The following is a 19,703-nucleotide window of genomic DNA, read 5'->3' on the forward strand; positions in this document are numbered from 1 at the left end:
TAGAGTCAGAATCTTTGGTGACCTTTAAGCGGCAATTGGATAGGTACATGGATGGGTGCTTAAGCTAGGACAAATGTTCGGCACAACATCGTGGGCCGAAGGGCCTGTTCTGTGCTGTATTGTTCTATGTTCTATGTTCTAGTTAGCAATGGTTATCATTAGACTCTTAATTCCAGATTTTTTTATTGAATCCAAATTTTACCATCTGCTGTAGTACAATTCAAACCCAGGTCCCCAGATCATTACCTGGGGTCTACAGTCCAGCGATAATAACATAAGACCATCTACTTACTAACCAGTAGAATTGTCTGGAAAAAGACGACTGAAACAACAAGCTGGCCAGCATGGATTCAAAAAGATCATCCCAATAACAGGGCCTAGAATTAACAACATATGTACTTTTTTTTAACCAGTTTTCTCTCTACCATTGCATATTTTTATCCTGTTTGTTTTTTATGTCTGTATTTAGGAAGTGTTTTTAAGGGGATTCGAGTTTTAATTAGTAGTGTTGTATGCTAAGGTTGATAACTGCTAATATGTAACTGGAGTCTACTTCTCATAAACAGGAAAAGTTTATCATCATGAAATCTTTAAATTTTGTGATGACTGTGAGAATAGTGGATCTTCATTTCTAGTGCACTACCTCAGTGCGTTGTCCCATTTGGATGGCTCAGAGGGCTGTCATGAAAATGGCAAGTGCAACGTAAGAATATACCAGCTGTATTACATGCTTAAGCAATTTTGGTTGGCTTCAAAATGCTGCTCTGCAATCTAATTTATTTGTGTCTGTGTTTAACACTTGGGAGTTAACCTTGAATGCATGAATTTCTGCTCAGGTATTGGGCTGGATTTTGCAGTCAACACTGAGACCAGAATTGCACACAATATTCCAAAAGTGGCCTAACCAATGTCCTGTACAGCCGCAACATTCCCTAGGACCTTACCATTAAGTGTATAAGTCCTGCTAAGATTTGCTTTCCCAAAGTGCAGCACCTCGCACTTAACTGAATTAAATTCCATCTGCCACTTCTCAGCCCATTGGCCCATCTGGTCAAGGTCCTGTTGTAATCTGAGGTAACTCTCTTCGCTGTCTACTACACCTCCAATTTTGGTGTCATCTGCAAGTTTACTAACTGTACTAACTGTACTAAATGTAAGAGAATCTCCAAGTATCCAGCAACAGTGGATACATTGATTAAGGTAAGCAGTCCATCATGTTGAAGTATTCTCACAGATAGCGACCTAAAAAGTAAAACCCATTGAAACTCTTTACTGTATAATTTTACAAATCATTTCTATGATGTTGGAACAATTACTTGACGTTAGGGTAGAAACTAAAATATAAAAATAAACTTTTCTTTTAAATGTGGAATTTCTTATCATAAAAAAGAATTTTTCCATTCTATAAATATAAAATGACTACTAGATCCAGCTGAGATAGGTAGAAATAATTACAAACTTAATACAGTACTAAAAATCCAATAATGCCTTATTCAAGTTTTCTACAGTTTTTACAGTGAGACAGAACATAAAAGTGGAAGTTGTCAAGTCAATAATTTCAAAATCATTGCAATCTAGGGCTATCTCAACTCACTGGAGAAGCATCCAATTACTGATAACAACATCAGAATTTCTGCTTTTAACTGTGCATATAAACAAAAGGAATCATGCCTGCTTCATGTTAAATGGTAAATTGGGGGTGAGTACATTGAAAAGCCTTTTACAATTCCGGAATTAGAGCAAAGGCAGATGTTTGCATACTTTTTCTTCTGCTTACAAACAGACACACAACTGTTGTATGGAAGCATTTTATTTTGTAAGTGGAGTTTTCACACAAAGAGATACATGCAAACTGCACAGTTACCACAGAAACAAAATAGAACTTGAAAAACCTACAAAAAGATACTGTGTTCACAAGAGTTGCGCATAAAGACATTTCAGCCTACTTATTATGACAATTTTACAAAGATAATTGGAATGGAGTAAATACAGCATGCAGAAAAAAATCATCCAACCGGGCAAGATGACTAATGGTACTTAATTTCCAGAAGAATACATATCAACATGACTGCTTAAAGCATGTAGCTGCTATTATAATACCTCAACTTGAAAATTCCAAATACTGCATTTCAGTAGTGGGACAACTTCCAATTATTTTGTGGTCACTTAATACTGCTCAAATAGATATGACAATCTGGAGTTTTGGAATTGTCTTCAAAGCTTTTAACTGATCTGCTCGTAACACTGATTCCAATTTCTGCCATACTTTTTAATTTCTTCCACAAGGCCGAACTGCTTGAATCGGATTGCTTCCATGATTTTCAACAGAGTGTGGTCTTTGCTTTTCTATGGTCAATGACAGTTATCCTTTTTTTTTCCTTCTTAAAATATACAAGTTTCTGCCCTTTCACAATTTCTGTTTTAAAAAGGTCAAATGACAAGTGACATCTGAAGTAATAATTGCTCCCAGAACTCTAGTTCGTTAGGATATTTAAAGGGCAACCTATCAAAGGATACTTTCAAACTGAACAGGATACTAATCAGCTTCATTAATTCCAACATTTGTGACATGAACATCAAGGTATAATTCATGAAGAACAAGTACTATTGTTAGGAATTGCTCATCTGAATTTCCTTCTTGGTGATTCCTAGAATATAAATATCAGCCAAATATACTCACAGGCAGGGAATTGATGAAATCTGTGAATGCCTCACTTTCTTGCAAATTTATATGCACTCATTCTGAGTCCTGAGCTCTGTAGTCTTGCACCACTGAAAACATCCTATCTGGATGCATCACAGCACGACTGCAAGAAACTACAGAGAGTCATGAACCAAGTCCAGTTCACCACACAAACCAGTCCATCAGGCAGAAGGTATAAACATTTGAATACATATATGAATAGATTCAAGAAAAGCTTGTTTCCCATTGGCATAAGACCTTTGAATGGATGTCTCAAATGTTAATTCTGATCTCTCTCTCTCTCTGCACCTTCTCTGTGGCTGTAACACTGTATTCTGCGCTCTGTTCTATTGCCCTTATGCACTTTGTATGGTACGATCTGACTGTATCGCACGCAAAAACAACATTTTGCATTGTATCTCAGCACGTGACCATAATAAATCAATCAATCACTTCCTTGCTGGATCCCAGTATTTGAGAGGGAATGATCTTCAGCTTTATTTTCCAACTGCTTTGAATCCACAGTAGGTCATCTAGTTTGACATAATCATGGGGAAGAGTTAGCTCTACTGGTTCAATGACTTGTGCAGTTCAGAGTAACAAGAACGGATTGAATATAATTCCTGTTCTGATTAAGATAGGCTTGAGACAGCCTCTTCATTGTGCCCCTGAGGATGGATGGCAATAGCATACCATCACGAACAAAACTGTCAACAAAGTTCTCCTGTCATTCAGCAACTGCAAACAACGGACCAAAGACCTGCCTTCAGGTAGTGTGCACAAACTATATTTGCATCTGTTTTAGCAGAAGCCTTCAACTTCCTTATCCAGTTTGACATATGAAATTCCTGTTTTTATCATAACTTTAACTTGAAAAGAAATAGCCTTTCAGATTTCTTAATTTTGTGTGTGAATCTGATGGCAGAAGGAGGTGATATTAATCAAAGAGCAGAATCCTAATGTGTTTAAATTGTTGAAAAATGTTTGTTATTTCCATAGTCTTCAAGTCAAGGTGCAACATCATCTAACTAATTTTCAGTCCTAGTCCCCTTGATGGCACACTGTGCTTGGTTCACAAATGTATCTTTTTATTAAGAATTGTCTAGCCTACGAGAAAGCTCTGTGGTCAATCTCGTTCATGAATAGAAAAACGCAAAGGGTAGAAATTCACCTTGGACAAATGACAGCATTGTTATATTTTGCCTGATATCCAGTTTCATTAACTGCATAACTCAACCACTTTAATATCTGCCTAATTTGTGGCACCATCCAAGATGAAGTTTCACCCCAATTCAGTTGAGCACTTCCTATTAAGTATTACAGAATAGTATCATGGAATGGTTATGGCACAGAAGGGCAATTTGGATGGTTGTCATGCCAGTCGTCTAAAGAACAACCGCAGCCAGTCTCATTCAACCAGTTTTTTCACTTTGTTGAATGTGTACCTTGCCTTGAAGAGAATTCTCCATTCAGGACTCCATGCGCTGTGTGTGTACAATGTCGCAACTTTGCCTGGCCATCGATCTATTGGAGATTCTCATGCTGCAAACCACAGAAAAGTTAGTTTTGCAACAATGTTGGCTTCATAATTTGTATTGTGCTTTCCTGTTTTAAATAATTACCTGCTAAATAAAAGTATTACATAATTATCATTGACAAAGCACACGTAGACTTCTGAGTTATTTTCTTTCGGATACTTCCTCAATTGCATTTTGAAAGCCAAAATTGAACCTGACTCCAACACAATCTCCATTAGTATATTCTAGATCCCAAGTACCCAATGCCTCATATTACATTGATTCTTTTGATGATCACTTTAAAATGGTGTCCTGTGGTTCTTGATCATTCCGCCAATAGGGAAGTTTCTTTATCGATCAATTTGATTGAAACCGCACATGATTTTGAACATTTCTCTGAAATCTCCTCTCACGTGTCTCTTCCCTCAGAAGAATAACTCCAGCTTTGATAATCTACCAGCACAACTGAAATCATTCAGCACAAACAAAGTTATCATAAATCTTTGCTGTTTATCTATTTGCTTGATTTATTTGATAGATAAATATGTTTAGATTCAGAGTTGTTTCTGCAAAAATTTAAAACAAATTTAATTTATAAGACACTACACAGAAGAGTCATGTTTCATCTTAAAGATTTTATTGTCCTTTAGACAAAATCACTGGCAGAACCTTCTCAGCCTCTGAACATTGTGGGCAGTGACAAGTCATTTGGAAAAAGTAGGGCAAGATGGAAAAAAATTAAAATGTAGCTATTTTTCCAGGTAAAATATAGAAACTAGACGGCGAAATTTCCTGGCAGAATGTCTGAGCAAGTCAATGGTGGCTCCAGCTCACCACTTACTCATCTGGCCCTCCAGCTTGACCAGCATTCCTCATCTCTGCCTTGCCTTGTCTAGCTTTTTTTGTGCATTGTCATTTCATTGAGAATTTACAGCCTCACAGTACTTCTATATTACCCCCCCTCTTAGTGCAACTTGTCATAATTGCCAGCAATGGTTAGTCAAGGGGGTGGCCATATTGTTGTACAGCATCACGCAATGTCAATGTCATACCCACATCACGTGACAACAGCTTAATCACATTGCATGTGCTTCTACCCAAATAGCCATGTCTCAAAGTTTAAGGGAAGCTGACTTCAGTCAAAGCAAGGAAGACTGTTATCTGTCAGGGGGTCCCACCTAAAGATATTATCTGATCACAATCCAGGGGCTTGGATACAGTTAGTCAGCTGCTTGGGACGTTCAGAGTCAAGTGTCCCACATCATTACAGTCCAAGGACTGGGCCAAGGTCAGTCCTGTGGGTCCGGCGTAACCAGATGGGAATTAGCAATAAGTCACTAGGAAGTCACACAGAGATCAGTCAGTTAGGAGAAAGTGAGGATTGCAGATGTTGGAGACCAGAGTTGAGAATGTGATGCTGGAAAATCACAGCAGGTCAGGCAGCAACTGAGGAGCAGGAGAATCAAAGTTTCAGGCATAAGCCCTTCATCAGGAATGAGGCTTGTAAACTGGGGGGCGCAGCACCACCCTCCCGTCTGACCTATCACCCTGCTATCCGACCTAGCACTTTCTCCCGCACCTTCACCTACCTATTGTATTCTCAGCTACCTTCCCCCCAGCCCCAGCCCCCTCCCATCAATATCTCAGCCCCGGCCCACAAGCCTTCATTCCTGAAGAAATGCCTGAAACTTTGATTCTCCTGCTCCTCAGCTGCTGCCTGACCTGCTGTGATTTTCGAGCACTACACTCTCTCTCGAGAGAGAGATCAGTCAGTGGTCTGTCCAATTATTAGTCAGGGCTGCCCTTCCAAGTTACTTTGAGAAGTGGCACACAATCAGTCCTGGGGGCCTGATCACTGAAAGTCAGGTCACTCAGTAGGGTAACTCAGGGAGCACTTCACTGAGCGAGCTGCAGGCTCAGGCTGTTAATTTAGGTGACTCTCCTGAAGTTGTTCCTTTCTTCCGTGCACACTTTGTCAACCTCATAGTTCTGAGCTTCCACATGTTCCCATCACTTCTTTTATTTAACTTTTCTTCACCCCACTTTGCCTCCTGAACCCCAGGCTGACAAAAAATAGTTATGCCAACCATCATGATGCACTGTCTCACTATTGAAGCCAGGGTGGTGGTGACTGTCCCCACCTTCCCCACCATAACCTGTGCACTCCAATGCTCAATTGTCTCCACCATTATATATGGAGGTGCCCCCCCTTCATAGTTATTATTCCCTCTGCATTCCAGCATGCTGCTTCCAGTCTCCACGCTTGACTTTCTCAGCTTGCCCACCACTGCAGTTTGTTCTTAAAAACAAATACAATTCTTTTGTTTCTTTCTTTTTCCTGTTGTTAAATAAAAGTTAATGTTAACAACTATTTGAAGGGTTTCTAACATGGGATGCTCCCACATTCAACAATGACAAGGTATTATGCTGCACTGAGTATTAGGGAAAGAGCAGTACTCCCCCTAGACAGAGAACTGAAATGGGACAGCACTCAGGATAGGCAGCTTTATTCTTGTATCTACAATTATTGACAATCTATCAGACCAGCGAAATATAAAGTGGAAATACATTTATGAATGTGATCTGCTCTATCCAGTAACATGTCACCTCTGCCCACTATGAACCCTCAGAAGGTTTTCTTTATTATCTTCTTTCCACTATGTGTATAATGAAGCACTATTCCTGTCCGACAGTGTCTGATGAGGTGCATAGCTAGGCTTTAAATATGGCACAAACAGCATGAATCCTGAAAAGGTCCCAGGAGCAAGGAATACATCTGCTACTGGTGAGACCACAATTGTGCATGGTGTTTTTATAAGATCTTGACCAGTGGAGAATTGTGTGAGTAACTGCCTAAAGCTTATAGAGAGAAACCCTCCATGTAACTCCCTTGAAATTGACACTTGGCCAATTTTTGCTCAAATTCAGTCCACAATTGCTTTGAATTCAAGCAACCCACTAATAAAAATATAGATGGTTTATACGTACAACCACCCTTTGAATGATCAGTGTAGTGTGGATGGCAGATCCTGAGAGGTGAGTTGTCGAACCAAATCACCCCTTACAAATGGAGTCTTGCTATCCCTCCTTTACTGTCCTTTGGTTCTTGTCCTGCTTAGTAAATTCCCATCATACCAAAAGTGTGAGGAGGATTCCTGCCCTTCCACCACATCCCAGTATTTGGTGACCAATCCATCAATCACATTATTGATTCAAAATGTCCATCAATTTCTCATTGAAGTCTTGTCAGAGTCTCCAAGAACTGTCAGTCCACGCCACTCAGACCTAGAGGATGTTTGTTCATACTTGAGATTTGTAAGAAATTATAGAAAGTAAGTACCAATCTTAAACTATTTTGTTGCCGTTAAGACAAATTCCAAATACCTTTCCTTATTGCATGTATTGAACAGTACACCAACAATGCTTCAGGAGCTTTAAACATACAACCAACTTGGATGTCTTACGAGGACAGGTTGGACAGATAGGCTGGAGTTTAGAACAGCAAGAGGTGACCTAAATATCACACATAAATTTCTCAGGGGACTTAATGGAGTAGATGAGAAATGATAAGAGGCAATGTCCTAGTGGTATTATTGCTAGACTTTAAATCCAGAAACTCAGCTAATGTTGTAAGTACCTAGGTTCAAATTCTGCCATGGCGCATAGTGGAATTTGAATTCAATAAATAATCATGAATTAAGGGTCTAATGATGATCATGATACCATTGTCAATTGTCAGAAGAAACCCATCTGGTCCATAATGTCCTATGGGGAAGAAAATCTGCCAAAGCTACCTGTGTGGCCTGCATTTGACTTTAGACCCACAGCAATGTGGATGACTCTTAACTGCCCTCTGGGCAATTATGGATGGCAATAATTGATGGCCTAGCGAGTGACGCCCACATCCGATAAGTGGGAGAATCCAGAACTAGAGGTCTCTGTTTAAAACAAAGGGCCACCTGTTTGAGACAGAGACGAGGAAATATTTTCTTTAAGAGGGTTGTGCATCTTCAATTTTCTTCCTCAAAAGGTAGTGGTAGCAGAGCCTCTGAATATTTTAAAGGCATAGATAGATATAGATTCATGGTCAGAAAGAGGTTGAAAGGAGATCAGGAGTAGGCAGGAATGTAAAGTTGCGGTTACAATCAGATAACCCATTCTTACTGATTGGCAGAGCACATTCAAGAGGCTAAATTCTTATGTAGATCTATATGTTTGCAGAATAGCATTTTGTAGTTTCTACTTGAATTCCCTCAGTTGTATTTGTGTTGTAAAGGTACATGTGCAAAAGATCATAGATTCCTCTGCATATTCTGTACAAGGTATTCTTTTACAAGCTAATTTCGAAAACAGATGGTGATTGTTCTAACCTTTCATTTGATTTGTCCATCCTCTGCCCTCCCTTGTCAATGCTACACTTTTCTCTCCACAACAGTACATGGTCCTCTCCTGTTCTCCGGGGTCCCCCCACCTCCGTTCTTCTCAGTCTTTCCCTGTGACTGTCAGTCATTTCATTATTTCCTTTGATATTCCCCAATCCCATTCCCATTCAGTTCTCCACACCCAGCCTTATAACACCCCTTAATCAATTCAACTACTCTTTCTCCTTCCCCCCCTTCCTTGTCTCCTTTTTCTGTACCTTAGTTAATTCATCCCTCTGTATTCCTGTTTTCTCACTCCATTCCTAGTATCCCTCCAGTACCCCTAAGTCCCATTCCCGGCCATTTCTTTCCACTCAAGATGTCTTTCTCTGAAGTGTTTGCATTGACCGTCTTTTGAGTTAAGTCCTGTTTGCCTGGTCTGCTCAGGTTTGCAGACATCATTCTGGGTGATTGCCTTATTTGGGCTTTATTCACCCCTTGCTTTTTCTTTCATTTCAAAAATATACTTTATCTATAAATGATCTCCAATTATAAGCAATATAATAAGTGCATGCAGTTCAGTAACCACTTTGCAGACAATTTGCCCTTTACACTATAAACGTTTACCAACAAGAGTGAAGATGTGTATGACTGAGGCTTCTCATGAGTTGGTTGACCCACTTCCTCCCTTACATGCAGGTGTATGCGCACAAAGAAATGGCTTTGGTGCACAGGAGCAAATGTACTGAAGCATTCATACTCACTGGAGCTTGGAGGAAGAAACCTAACCCCACTAGGTACACACCTCACATAGCCCTTGTTTTGCCTAACAAGTTTGGACCCATGCACGCATTTCCTGTATATATAAGTATTCGTGACATGCTAATAAATGCAAAGGAGATTCACAATAGACAATGCTGAACCACCTTAAGGTTTCTGACAACTTAGTATAAAAACTTTAATCCACTGTTAGAAAATAAATTTTTACTTCCTGCCCAATTAACTTCACCCATCTGCTCTTCAAAAAGCTACAATTTCGAAGAATGAGGGGGGATCTTGTAGAAACATAAAAAATTATGAAGAGAATAGATAAGATAGAAGCAGGGGGATTGTTTCCACTGGCCGGTGAAACCAGAACTAGGGGACATAACCTCAAAATAAGAGGGAGCAGATTTAGGACTGAGTTGAGGAGGAACCTCTTCACCCAAAGGGTTGTGAATCTGTGGAATTCCCTGTCCAGTGAAGCCATTGATGCTACCTTGTTGAATGTTTTTAAGGCAAAGAGAGATAGATTTTTGAACAGTAAAGGAATTAAGGATTATGGTGAGCAGGTAGGTAAGTGGAGCTGAGTCCACAAAACAAAAAAACCATGATCTTGTTGAATGGCAGAGCAGGCACGAAGGGCCAAATGGCCTACTCCTGCTCCTCGTTCTTATGTTGTTATGTACATGCAGGTTCAAGAGATATCACTCTTTTTTTTCTATTTTTATCAATTGGAAGAGTGTTTGTTACACTTAATTACTTTATTTTACATCAAAATGTCTTTTGTCCTGATGAAGCATTATAATATCCACATGTGCTATTTTCACCTAGGGGGCTGTCCCAGGCTTCATCCCAGCATGAGTTGAGTTAACTACCTGACCCTGGCTGGAGATACAATAAATTAGCTTAGCGGCTTTGGGCTGGGGGAATGAGTAATCAAGGATCGCAGTCCCATTTCTTACACATTGATTTCTTGCCCTAAATTTTATGTGGGGTTGTGTGTGTTGGATGAAAATAAGATTGTTTTGAGTTATAATACCCCGAATGTTGAATAATTTACCATCTACTATTCAGACAAGAAAAATGACCTTTTTAGATAGGAAACCCAGAGGGCTGCCCATACCCATAAGAGCCGTATGGCAAGATTAACTCAATATTCATGGGGAATGGGGGGGAAAGAAAAAAATTTTAAAGTCAACTCACTTCTGAGCGGCAGAGATTTGTTTCAGTGTTACTTGGTCTTTGGTGGAGTACAGTGATTGGTAACAGTGCATTTGGGTCTCAAGTGATCATGGAAGACTGTGTCCTGCAGTTGATAGTTACGAAGATACTCCATTGCCTGCTGACTGTAAAGTTACTGTCTGAGCTTTGATTTCAACTCATGCCTCTGAGCACATATCAGCTCCTGAAACATGGTTCTAAATTGGCAAACTTGCTGGCTTCAAGGAAACAAGATGTGCTCAGAGATTATGACTCAGTTACTATTTGATTTCACTTTACCTCAGTTGCTTCAGTGTGAAAGAGAAAGGAAGTCTGTTTACTGTTTAATGCAAGGATAGTACAGCATAGGAGAATTGCTTACTCTGTTTAATCATGGAATTACATGTGAAGAGCGGAAGAAGATTTTAATTGAATTAACTGTGCAGAGAAAGCCAAGCCAGAATAGGTACTGGTTGGGGGAATAGGGGAAGAGAGGTTTTATTGGTGCGATTAATCAACACACTAATGCTACATAGGAAACGCAGCCTTTGATATTTTATCCATTACTAGAAACTCATGGACAAACTGCTCTGGTCAAATTGTTTTGATAGCTGCAAGGTGACAACTTGAATATTGCTGAAAAGATACACCTTGCTGAAGCATTTCCCTTTACACTCATCAGGACAAATTCAAAAATTCCAAATTTCAAATGATCACACAATTTATCTTATAGGAGAAAAAGCTGCTGGTTAGTCACAAGTCAACTTTGAAGGCTTTGTGGTTTATATTGCAAGGTTTGGCAGATTGATCAAGCAGCATTTTTCTTCATTTCTTCATAATAGGCAGAGAACAGACCATATTCACACAGCCTACATTTGAAAACCTAAAATAAAATGTTTACACATAGATGTGATTCCATGAATAGAGACTGCACCTACTGAACAATCATGAGTGTGCTAACACCAAATTAACAGCAATTTAAAATAACCCAGTCAAGTTTATAATGTGGAGAAAGTGAGGACTGCAGATGCTGGAGATCAGAGTTGAGAGTGCGGCAGTGGGAAAGCACAGCAGGTCAGGCAGCATCCGAGGACCAGGGGAATCGACGTTTCGGGCATATGCCCTTCATCAGGAATGAGGCCTGTGAGCCAAGGGGATAGAGAGATAAATGGGAGGTGGGGTGGGGCTGGGAGTAGGTAGCTGAGAATGCAATAGGTAGATGAATGTGGAGGTAATGGTGATAGATCAGAGAGGAGGGTGGAGCAGATAGGTGGGAAGGAAGGTGGACAGGTAAGACAGGTCATGAGGGCGGTGCCAAGTTGGAAGATTGGTGTTGAGATAAGGTGGGGGGTCGGGGAAATCCACATTAATCCTGTGTGGTTGGAGGGTCCCAAGGCAGAAAATGAGGTGTTCTTCCTCCAGGCATCAAGTGGTTAGGGTTTGGCGATGGAGGAGGCTCAGGACCTGCATGTCCTTTGCAGAGTGGGAGGAGTAGTTAAAGTGTTCAGCCACGGGATGGTGGGGTTGGTTGGTGTGGGTGTCATGGAGATGCTCTCTGAAGCACTCTGCAAGTAGGAGTCCCATCTCTCCAATGTAGAGGAGATCGCATTCTTTTGGGCCTTGGACGGAGGTGAGTGGGGTAGGTGTCGGCGCAGGCTTTGCCATTCTTGCATTGGTAGGGGAAGGTGCCGGGAGGGGAATATATCTCTGGTGGTGGGGTCTGTTTGTAGGTGACGAAAATGGCGGAGGATGATGCAATGTATCTGGAGGTTGGAGAGGTGGAGTTCAAGGGCAGAGGCGCGAGAAGTGGACAAGATGCGCTGGAGGGCATCATCGAGCAGGTGGAAGGGCAATTGCAATCTTTAAAGACGGAGACCATCTGTGCTGCAAATGGTCCTCCTGGAAGCAGATGCGGTGGAGACAGAGGAATTGGGAGTAAGGGAGAACATTTTTACAGGAGGTAGGGTGGGAGGAGGTGAAGTCCTGGTAGCTGTGGGAGTCAGTAGGTTTGTAGAAGATGTCCATGTTGAATCGGTCACTGTTGATGGAGCTGGAGATGGAGAGGTCCAGGAAGGGGAGGGAGGTGTCTGAAATGATCCAGGTGAACCTAAGGTCGGGGTGGAATGTGTTGGTGAAGTTGATGAACTGTTCAACCTCCTCATGGGAGTACAAGATGGTGCCGATACAGTCATCAATGTAGCGGAGGAAGAGACAGGGAATGGTGCCGGTGTAACTGTGGCAGATGGACTGTTCCACATAACTGACAAAGAGACAGGCATAGCTGGGGCCCATGTGGGTGCCCATGGCTATCCCTTTCATCTGCAGGAAATGGGAGGATTCAAAGGAGAAGGTATTGAGGGTGAGGACCAGTTCAGCCAAATGAATGAGAGTGTCAGTGGAAGGGTATTGGTGGGGACACCAGGAGAAGAAGAAACGGAGGGCAGATGAACATGTGTATGTCCATGGTGAAGATGAGGCATTGGGGGCTGGGGAAACGGAAGTCATGGAGGAGGTGGAGCGCGTGGGTGGTGTCCCAAACATAGGTGGGAAGTTACTGGACCGAGTGGAATAGGACAGCATCAAGGTATGTGTTGATGTGTTCGGTGGGGCAGGAGCAGGCTGAGATAATTGGTCATCCGGGGCAGTCAGGATTGTGAATCTTGGGAAGGAGGTAGAACCTGACAGTGCGGGGTTTCTGAACTATGAGGTTGAAAGCTATGAGTGCGAGATCCCCTGAGATGATGAGGAAGATGATGATTTGGTGATGGGGGTGGGGGGTGAGGTCATGGTCAAGGGGGCAGCAGGAGGAGGTGTCTGTGAGTTGGCTCCTGGATTCAGCCGTGTAGACGACAGTGTGCCAACCTACCACTGCAACCTCCTTGTCCACTGCTTTGATGGTGAAGTTGGGGTTGGAGCAGAGGTACTGGAGGGCTACACGTTGTAAAGGTGAGACGTTGGAGTAGGTGAGGGGACTGGACAGGTTGAGGCAGTCAATATCCCTGCAGCAGTTGAAAATAAAGAGATCGAGGGCGGGTAATGGATTGTATCCATCACTCCTGATGCTGTTTCCTCCACACTGGGGAGACAGGATGCCTACTTGCAGAATGCTTCACAGAACATAAGGTTTGATAAGGTTCCACATGGTAGGGTATTACACAAAATATGGACTTTCAGGATTGAAGGTGATTTAGTGAATTGGTTCAGAAATTGGCTTGCTGAAAGAAGACAGAGTATGGTGGTTGATGAGAAATGTTCAAGCTAGAGCTCAGTTACCAGTGGTATGCTGCAAGGATCTGTTTTGGGGCCACTGCTGTTGGTCATTTTTATAAATGATCTGGATGTGAGCGTAGAAGAGTGGGCTCATAAATTTGTGGCTGACACTAAGGTAGACGGAGTTGTAAATAGTGCTGAAGGATGTTGTGGGTTACAGAGGGACATAGATAAGATGCAGAGCTGGGCTGAGAAGTGGCAAATGGAGTTTAATGAGGAAAAGTGTGAGGTAGTTCACTTTAGAAGAAATAACAGGAATGCAGAGTACTGGGCTAATGGTAAAATTCCTAGCAGTGCAGATGAAGAGAGAGATCTCGGTGCCCAGGTGCATAAATCCCTGAATGTTGTCACCCAGGTTGATAGGGTTGTTAAGAAGGCATATGGTGTGTTGGCGTTTATTGGTAGGGCGATTGAGTTTTGAAGCCACGAGATCATGCTTCAGCTGTACAAGACACTGGTAAGGCTGCACCTGGAGTATTGCATGCAGTTCTGGTCATCACATTATAGGAAAGACGTGGAAGCTTTGAGAAGGGTTCAGAGGAAATTTACTAGGATTTTGCCTGGCATGGAAGGAAGGTCTTATGAGGAAAGGCTGAGGGAACTGATGCTATTTTCATTGGAGAGAAGAAGGTTGAGAGGTGACATAATCGAGACGTATAAGATAATCAAAGGGTCAGATAGGGTGGACAGTGAGAGCCTTTTCCCTCGGATGGTGAAGGCTAATACAAGGGGACATAGCTTTACATTGAGCGGTGATAGATTTAGGACAGAAGGACAGATATCAGGGATAGTTTCTTTACTCAGAGAATGGTAGGGGCGTGGAACAATCTGCCTGCAACAGTAGTAGATTTGCCGACATTAAAGGCTTTAAATGGGCATTAGACAGACATATGGATAATAATGGAACAGTGTAGGTTAGATGGGCATCAGATTAATTTCACAGGTTGGCGCAATATCGAGGGCTGAAGGGCCTGTACTGCGCTGTAATGTTCTATGTAACATCTCTAGAACACACGCACAAAGAAACCCCATCACTCCGTGGCCGAACACTTCAATTCCCCCTCCCACTCCTCCAAGGACATGCAGGTCCTGGGCCTCCTCCATTGCCAAACCCTAACCACCTGATACCTGGAGAAAGAACGCTTCATCTTCTGCCTTGGGACTCTCCAACCACACGTGATTAATGTGGATTTTACCAGTTTCCTCATTTTCCTTTACCCCATCTTATCCCAGATCCAACCTTCCAACTTGGCACTGCCCTCAAGACCTGTCCTACCTCTCCATCTTCCTTCCCACCTATCCTCGTCACCCTCCTCTCCAAACTATCACCATTACTCCCACCTTCATTTATCTATCACAGTCCCGGCTACCTCTCTCCCAACCCTCCATCCTTCTCATTTATCTCTTTATCCCTTTGGCTCACAAGCCTCATTCTTGATGAAGGGTTTATGCCCAAAACATCAACCCTCCTGCTCCTTGGATGCTGCCTCATCTGCTGTGCTTTTTCAGCATAACACTCTTGAAGCTTATAATTTGGCTTACTTACACTCCTAGAAGCAATCCATTCATATTCAGGGACCAATTTGTTGGAAGGAAAAATAATATGTTCAAGCTTTGCATCCTTTTTTAATACTCAGGTATTTGGGAACCTGTAGGGTCTGTTGCCTTTAGGGCAACACCCTCGCCAATCATATTTGACATTGCTGCACCAATCAGCACCCTTTTTTCCTGCAGTTCAAATTGCAATAATTTGAAATCTGATATTTTTGCATTTATCCTGATGAATGCAATAGAAAAGCTTTGTCAATATGTCTCTCTTATTGGCAATGTTTGGTGCTATTAAGAAAGCCCTTTCACCTCTGAGAATTAAGGCTAGACTAAGAGCTTCAAATATGTTTTTCAATCTTGGTGGTTCCTTTGTCACCTGCTGCAAACCTAAACCCACTGGCCCATTCCTTCAGAATCAATGAACTCAGTCAGTCGTGCAACTGCTAAGTCACACTTGGTGATGGACATTGAAGACCCTAACCAAAGTACATTCTGCACCTTGCTTTCCTCCAAGTGTTCAACATGGAAGAGTACTGATTCATCGGTGATGTTAGGTGAGAAATGGACACAGTACATTATTCAACACTTCTTTTTGTCCATGTGTGACGTGATGTCATGTGACCTCAATGTGTCTGGTGTCAACATTGAGAACTTCTAGGTAGTTGCCCCCAAATGGTACACTACTGTCCCACCCCCTCTCCCCAACCAGATGGAGAAGACATATTCAGGGATGGTGACAGTAGTGTCTGGGATATATCAGCAGCATGGAACAGAGCCTTCAGTCCAACCAGTCCACATCGACCATGTTTCCAAATCAAAGTAGTCTCACCTGCCTGCACTTGGTCCACATCCCTCCAAAAGTGTCCTATCATGAACTTATCTAAATGTATTTTAAATGTTATAATTTATCTGTATCCACCAATTTCTCTTGTAGTTCATTCCACACATGAACCACTCTCTGCATAAAAAGTTTGTCCCTTGGGTCCTTTTTAAATCTTTCTCATCTCACCTGAAAAATATGCCCCCTGGTTTTGAAGTCCTCCACCATAGGGAAAAAAGAACTCTTGTCATTCAGCTTATCCATACTCCTCATGATTTTATAAACCCCTATAAGGTCACACCTCAACTTCCTACACTCCAGTCAAAAAAGACCCAGTCTTTCCAAATTATTTTTATAACTCAGGCCTTCCATTCCCACCAAAGTTCTGATAGCTCTTTTCCAAACCCTCTCCAATTTAATTAAATCCTTCTTCTAACTGGGTGACCAGAAATGCACACAGTACTCTAGAAGAGGCCTCACCCTGGTCCTGTGCAACCTCAAGATCGCATGTCAACTCCTATACTCAAAGGTCTGAGCAATGAAGGCAAGTGTACTAAACACCTTCTGATCTACCCTGTCTATCTATGATTCCATGAGTATAATGATGCCAGACTGTTCCTTGACTAGTCTGTGAGACAGCTCTCACAATTTTGACACTAGTCTCCAGATGTTAGCATGGAGAACCTCTCAGGCTTAACATGGCTGTGTTTGTCATCATCGTTTCCAAGGCCTGGGTTAGTGCAAGGAGGCTGGTTTGCTTTTACTTGAAGTACCACACCTCCTACTCTTTCTGCACAGTGCTACAGAAGACTCCTTTAGCCTAGCATTATGTCAGTTTTTTTCCTTTTCCCAGTAACGAATTACATTGTACAATTGGTGACAGCAGAATGTTCCAAAGTACTTTACAATCAATACAATTCTTTCCAAATGTGGTCATTCTTAAACAGAAATCTAGGGGAGGTAATTTACATAACACAAAAGCTCACAATTTAGAAATGAAATAAATGACTAGTCTGTTTTAGTTGAAGTTTGAAATTTAGCCAGAACAGCTTGTGGATACTTTGCTTTGGAATTGATTGAACAAACAGATGGAGTTTCAATTTAATGTCATTCAGAAGGTGTCAATTCAGATAGTGCAGCATTCTCTTAGTACTTTGCTGAAGGCACAGCTTTGATTGTATTAAAAAAGATGTTTCAATTGACTGAGTAAAATGCATCATTCCTACTTCCCATAGCTAAAGAGATCTATTCTATGGGCTCTGTTGCAATTTTTGACTTATTTTGATAGTCCCCAAATACACTTCACAATTATTATTTTCATAAGTGTGTTTTTTTCACATAGAAATAAGAATTATCCATTTTTTGTTGTTTCAATATTCAGTAATTGTAGCAGACCAAGGAGCTGAACAAAAGCTCTTGTCAGTGTATTCAACTTCCTTGGTAACCCATGTCCCTAGAGTTATCCCGATCTTCATCTCTCTTCTTTTGCACTCTACTTTAAAACTTACTATGATCTGAAGTCCCCACCTGCTTCAAGAAGACCACCATCATCCCAGTGCCAAAGAAAAATCATGCACTGTGCCTCAATGGTAGCTCTGTCCTCCATAATTATGAAGTGCTTCGAGAAGTTAGTCATGGCTGACATTAACTCCAGCCTACCAAATTGTCTTGACCTTTTGCAATTCGCCTACTGATGTAATGGATCCACAGCAGATGCCTTCTCCCGAGCCCTACACTAATCCCCAGAACATCTGGATAACAAGGACATTTATGTCAAGCTCCTGCTTTTTGACTACAGTTTCACCTTCAATTCCAAACAAACTCATCCCTAAATTCCAAGACGTAGATTTCAGCTCCGCCCTCTGGATTTGGATCCTCGACTTTCTGACCTATTGACCGCAATCAGTAAGAATAGGCAATAACTTCTCCACCATAGTCCTCAACACTGCTGCCCTAAAAGGCTGCTTGCTCAGCCCTTACTATAAACCTCATACACTCACCACTGTGTGGCCAAATTCCGTCCCAACTCTACTAAAAATTTGCTGATGACATCACCGCCATAGGGCGGATCTGAAACAATGACGAGACAGAATACAGGAAAGAGCTTGAGTGCTTAGTGGCATGGTGTAAAGACAACAATCTCTCCATCAATATCAAAAAAATGAAGGAGCTGATCATTGACTTCAGGAGGCGATGTGGAGGGCACGCCCCCATCTGCATCAATGGTGAAGAGGTGGAGCTGGTCTAGAGCATCAAGTTGTTGGGAGTGATGATCATCAACAATCTGTCCCGGTCCAATCATGTCGATGCAATGATCAAGAAAGCACACCAAATCTTTACTTCCTCATGAGGCAAAGGAAATTTGGCATGTCCTTAAAGACTCTTGCCAATTTTTAAGTGTACACCATTGAAAGCATCCTATCTGGATGTGTCACAGTGTGGTTTGGCAATTGCTCTTACCAAAACTGCAAGAAACTTCAGAGAGTCATGAACACGCAAACCAGCCTTCCGTCCATTGGCTCCTTCTATATCTGCCTTGGGAAAGCAACCAGCATAATCAAAGACCCCTCCCGCTCTGGTTATACTCTCTTGCACCCTCATCCACCAGGTAGAAGATATAAAAGCTTGTATGCACATATAAATATATTCAAGAACAGCTTCATCCCCTCTGTTATTAGACATCTGAATGGATCTCTCACATTTTAAATTTAATGTTGATCTTGGTCTCTGTGCACCTTCTCTTCAGCCGTAACATTGTATTCTTCATTCTGGTCTATTATCCTTTCCACTTTGTACGGTGTGATCTGCCTGTACTGCACGCAAAACAAAACTTAGATACCGAATAAATCAAATCAAACCAAGTGAAATCAAACTGTCTCCCTAACCGCACAGAGGGTCTACCTACACTGAACAAAATGCGAGATTCCAAACAACAGCTTCCAACCATCTTCTCAAGGACAACTAGGGATGGCTGATAAACGTTGGCCCAATCAAAAATGTCCACATCCCATGAATGATTAAAGAAAAATCAGACAGTTAAGCAAATGCATTAAAAATAACTTTGTTAAAAAAAGCCATTACGACAGCAGACAGATTCACAATGTTATTCTGAAGAATAGAAAAACCTCCCCTTCAAAACATGAATATAACGATTACCTCAATTTCAATGTAATGTTAGACGTGAAACAAGAGTCCTACCTGTAACTTTAGAAGGGAGTTTGCAGCTAACCTCCCTTGGCCTTCTCTGTTTTCCTCTCCCTCTCACTGTCATAACGAGAAAAAAAATTAAAGAATTGGAACAAGCCTCTACAAGATATATTTCCTGGTAGCTACAAAGTTCGACAAGGGACAATGGAAATTAAATATGTATCTCTCCTAATTGCATCAGGCTGTCAAACATGCAAAGAATGTCGGAGATAATGACCAAGCTTCCCAGAAATTGTCTCCCAGAAGACCACCAAGGGATTGGTCCAATTTTGTGCAAACAGCTGACTGGAAATATATATGCAAATACACCGCCACTAAAACACAACATAGCTCAC

General features: G+C 41.7%; 1 long non-coding RNA gene across 1 annotated transcript in view; it reads right to left on the minus strand.

Annotated features, from left to right (window-relative positions):
• LOC122557516 overlaps positions 1 to 19,418 on the minus strand; it is a 66,259-nt gene extending 46,841 nt beyond the window's left edge. Inside the window, exon 1 of the long non-coding RNA XR_006313864.1 lies at positions 19,360 to 19,418. This is a non-coding gene — a long non-coding RNA (uncharacterized LOC122557516). The remainder of the gene's footprint in view (positions 1 to 19,359) is intronic.
• Between the last annotated feature and the right edge of the window lie 285 nt (positions 19,419 to 19,703).

Source organism: Chiloscyllium plagiosum, chromosome 15 (genome assembly GCF_004010195.1).
Source record: "Chiloscyllium plagiosum isolate BGI_BamShark_2017 chromosome 15, ASM401019v2, whole genome shotgun sequence".
In the NCBI taxonomy this organism is placed as follows: domain Eukaryota; kingdom Metazoa; phylum Chordata; class Chondrichthyes; order Orectolobiformes; family Hemiscylliidae; genus Chiloscyllium; species Chiloscyllium plagiosum.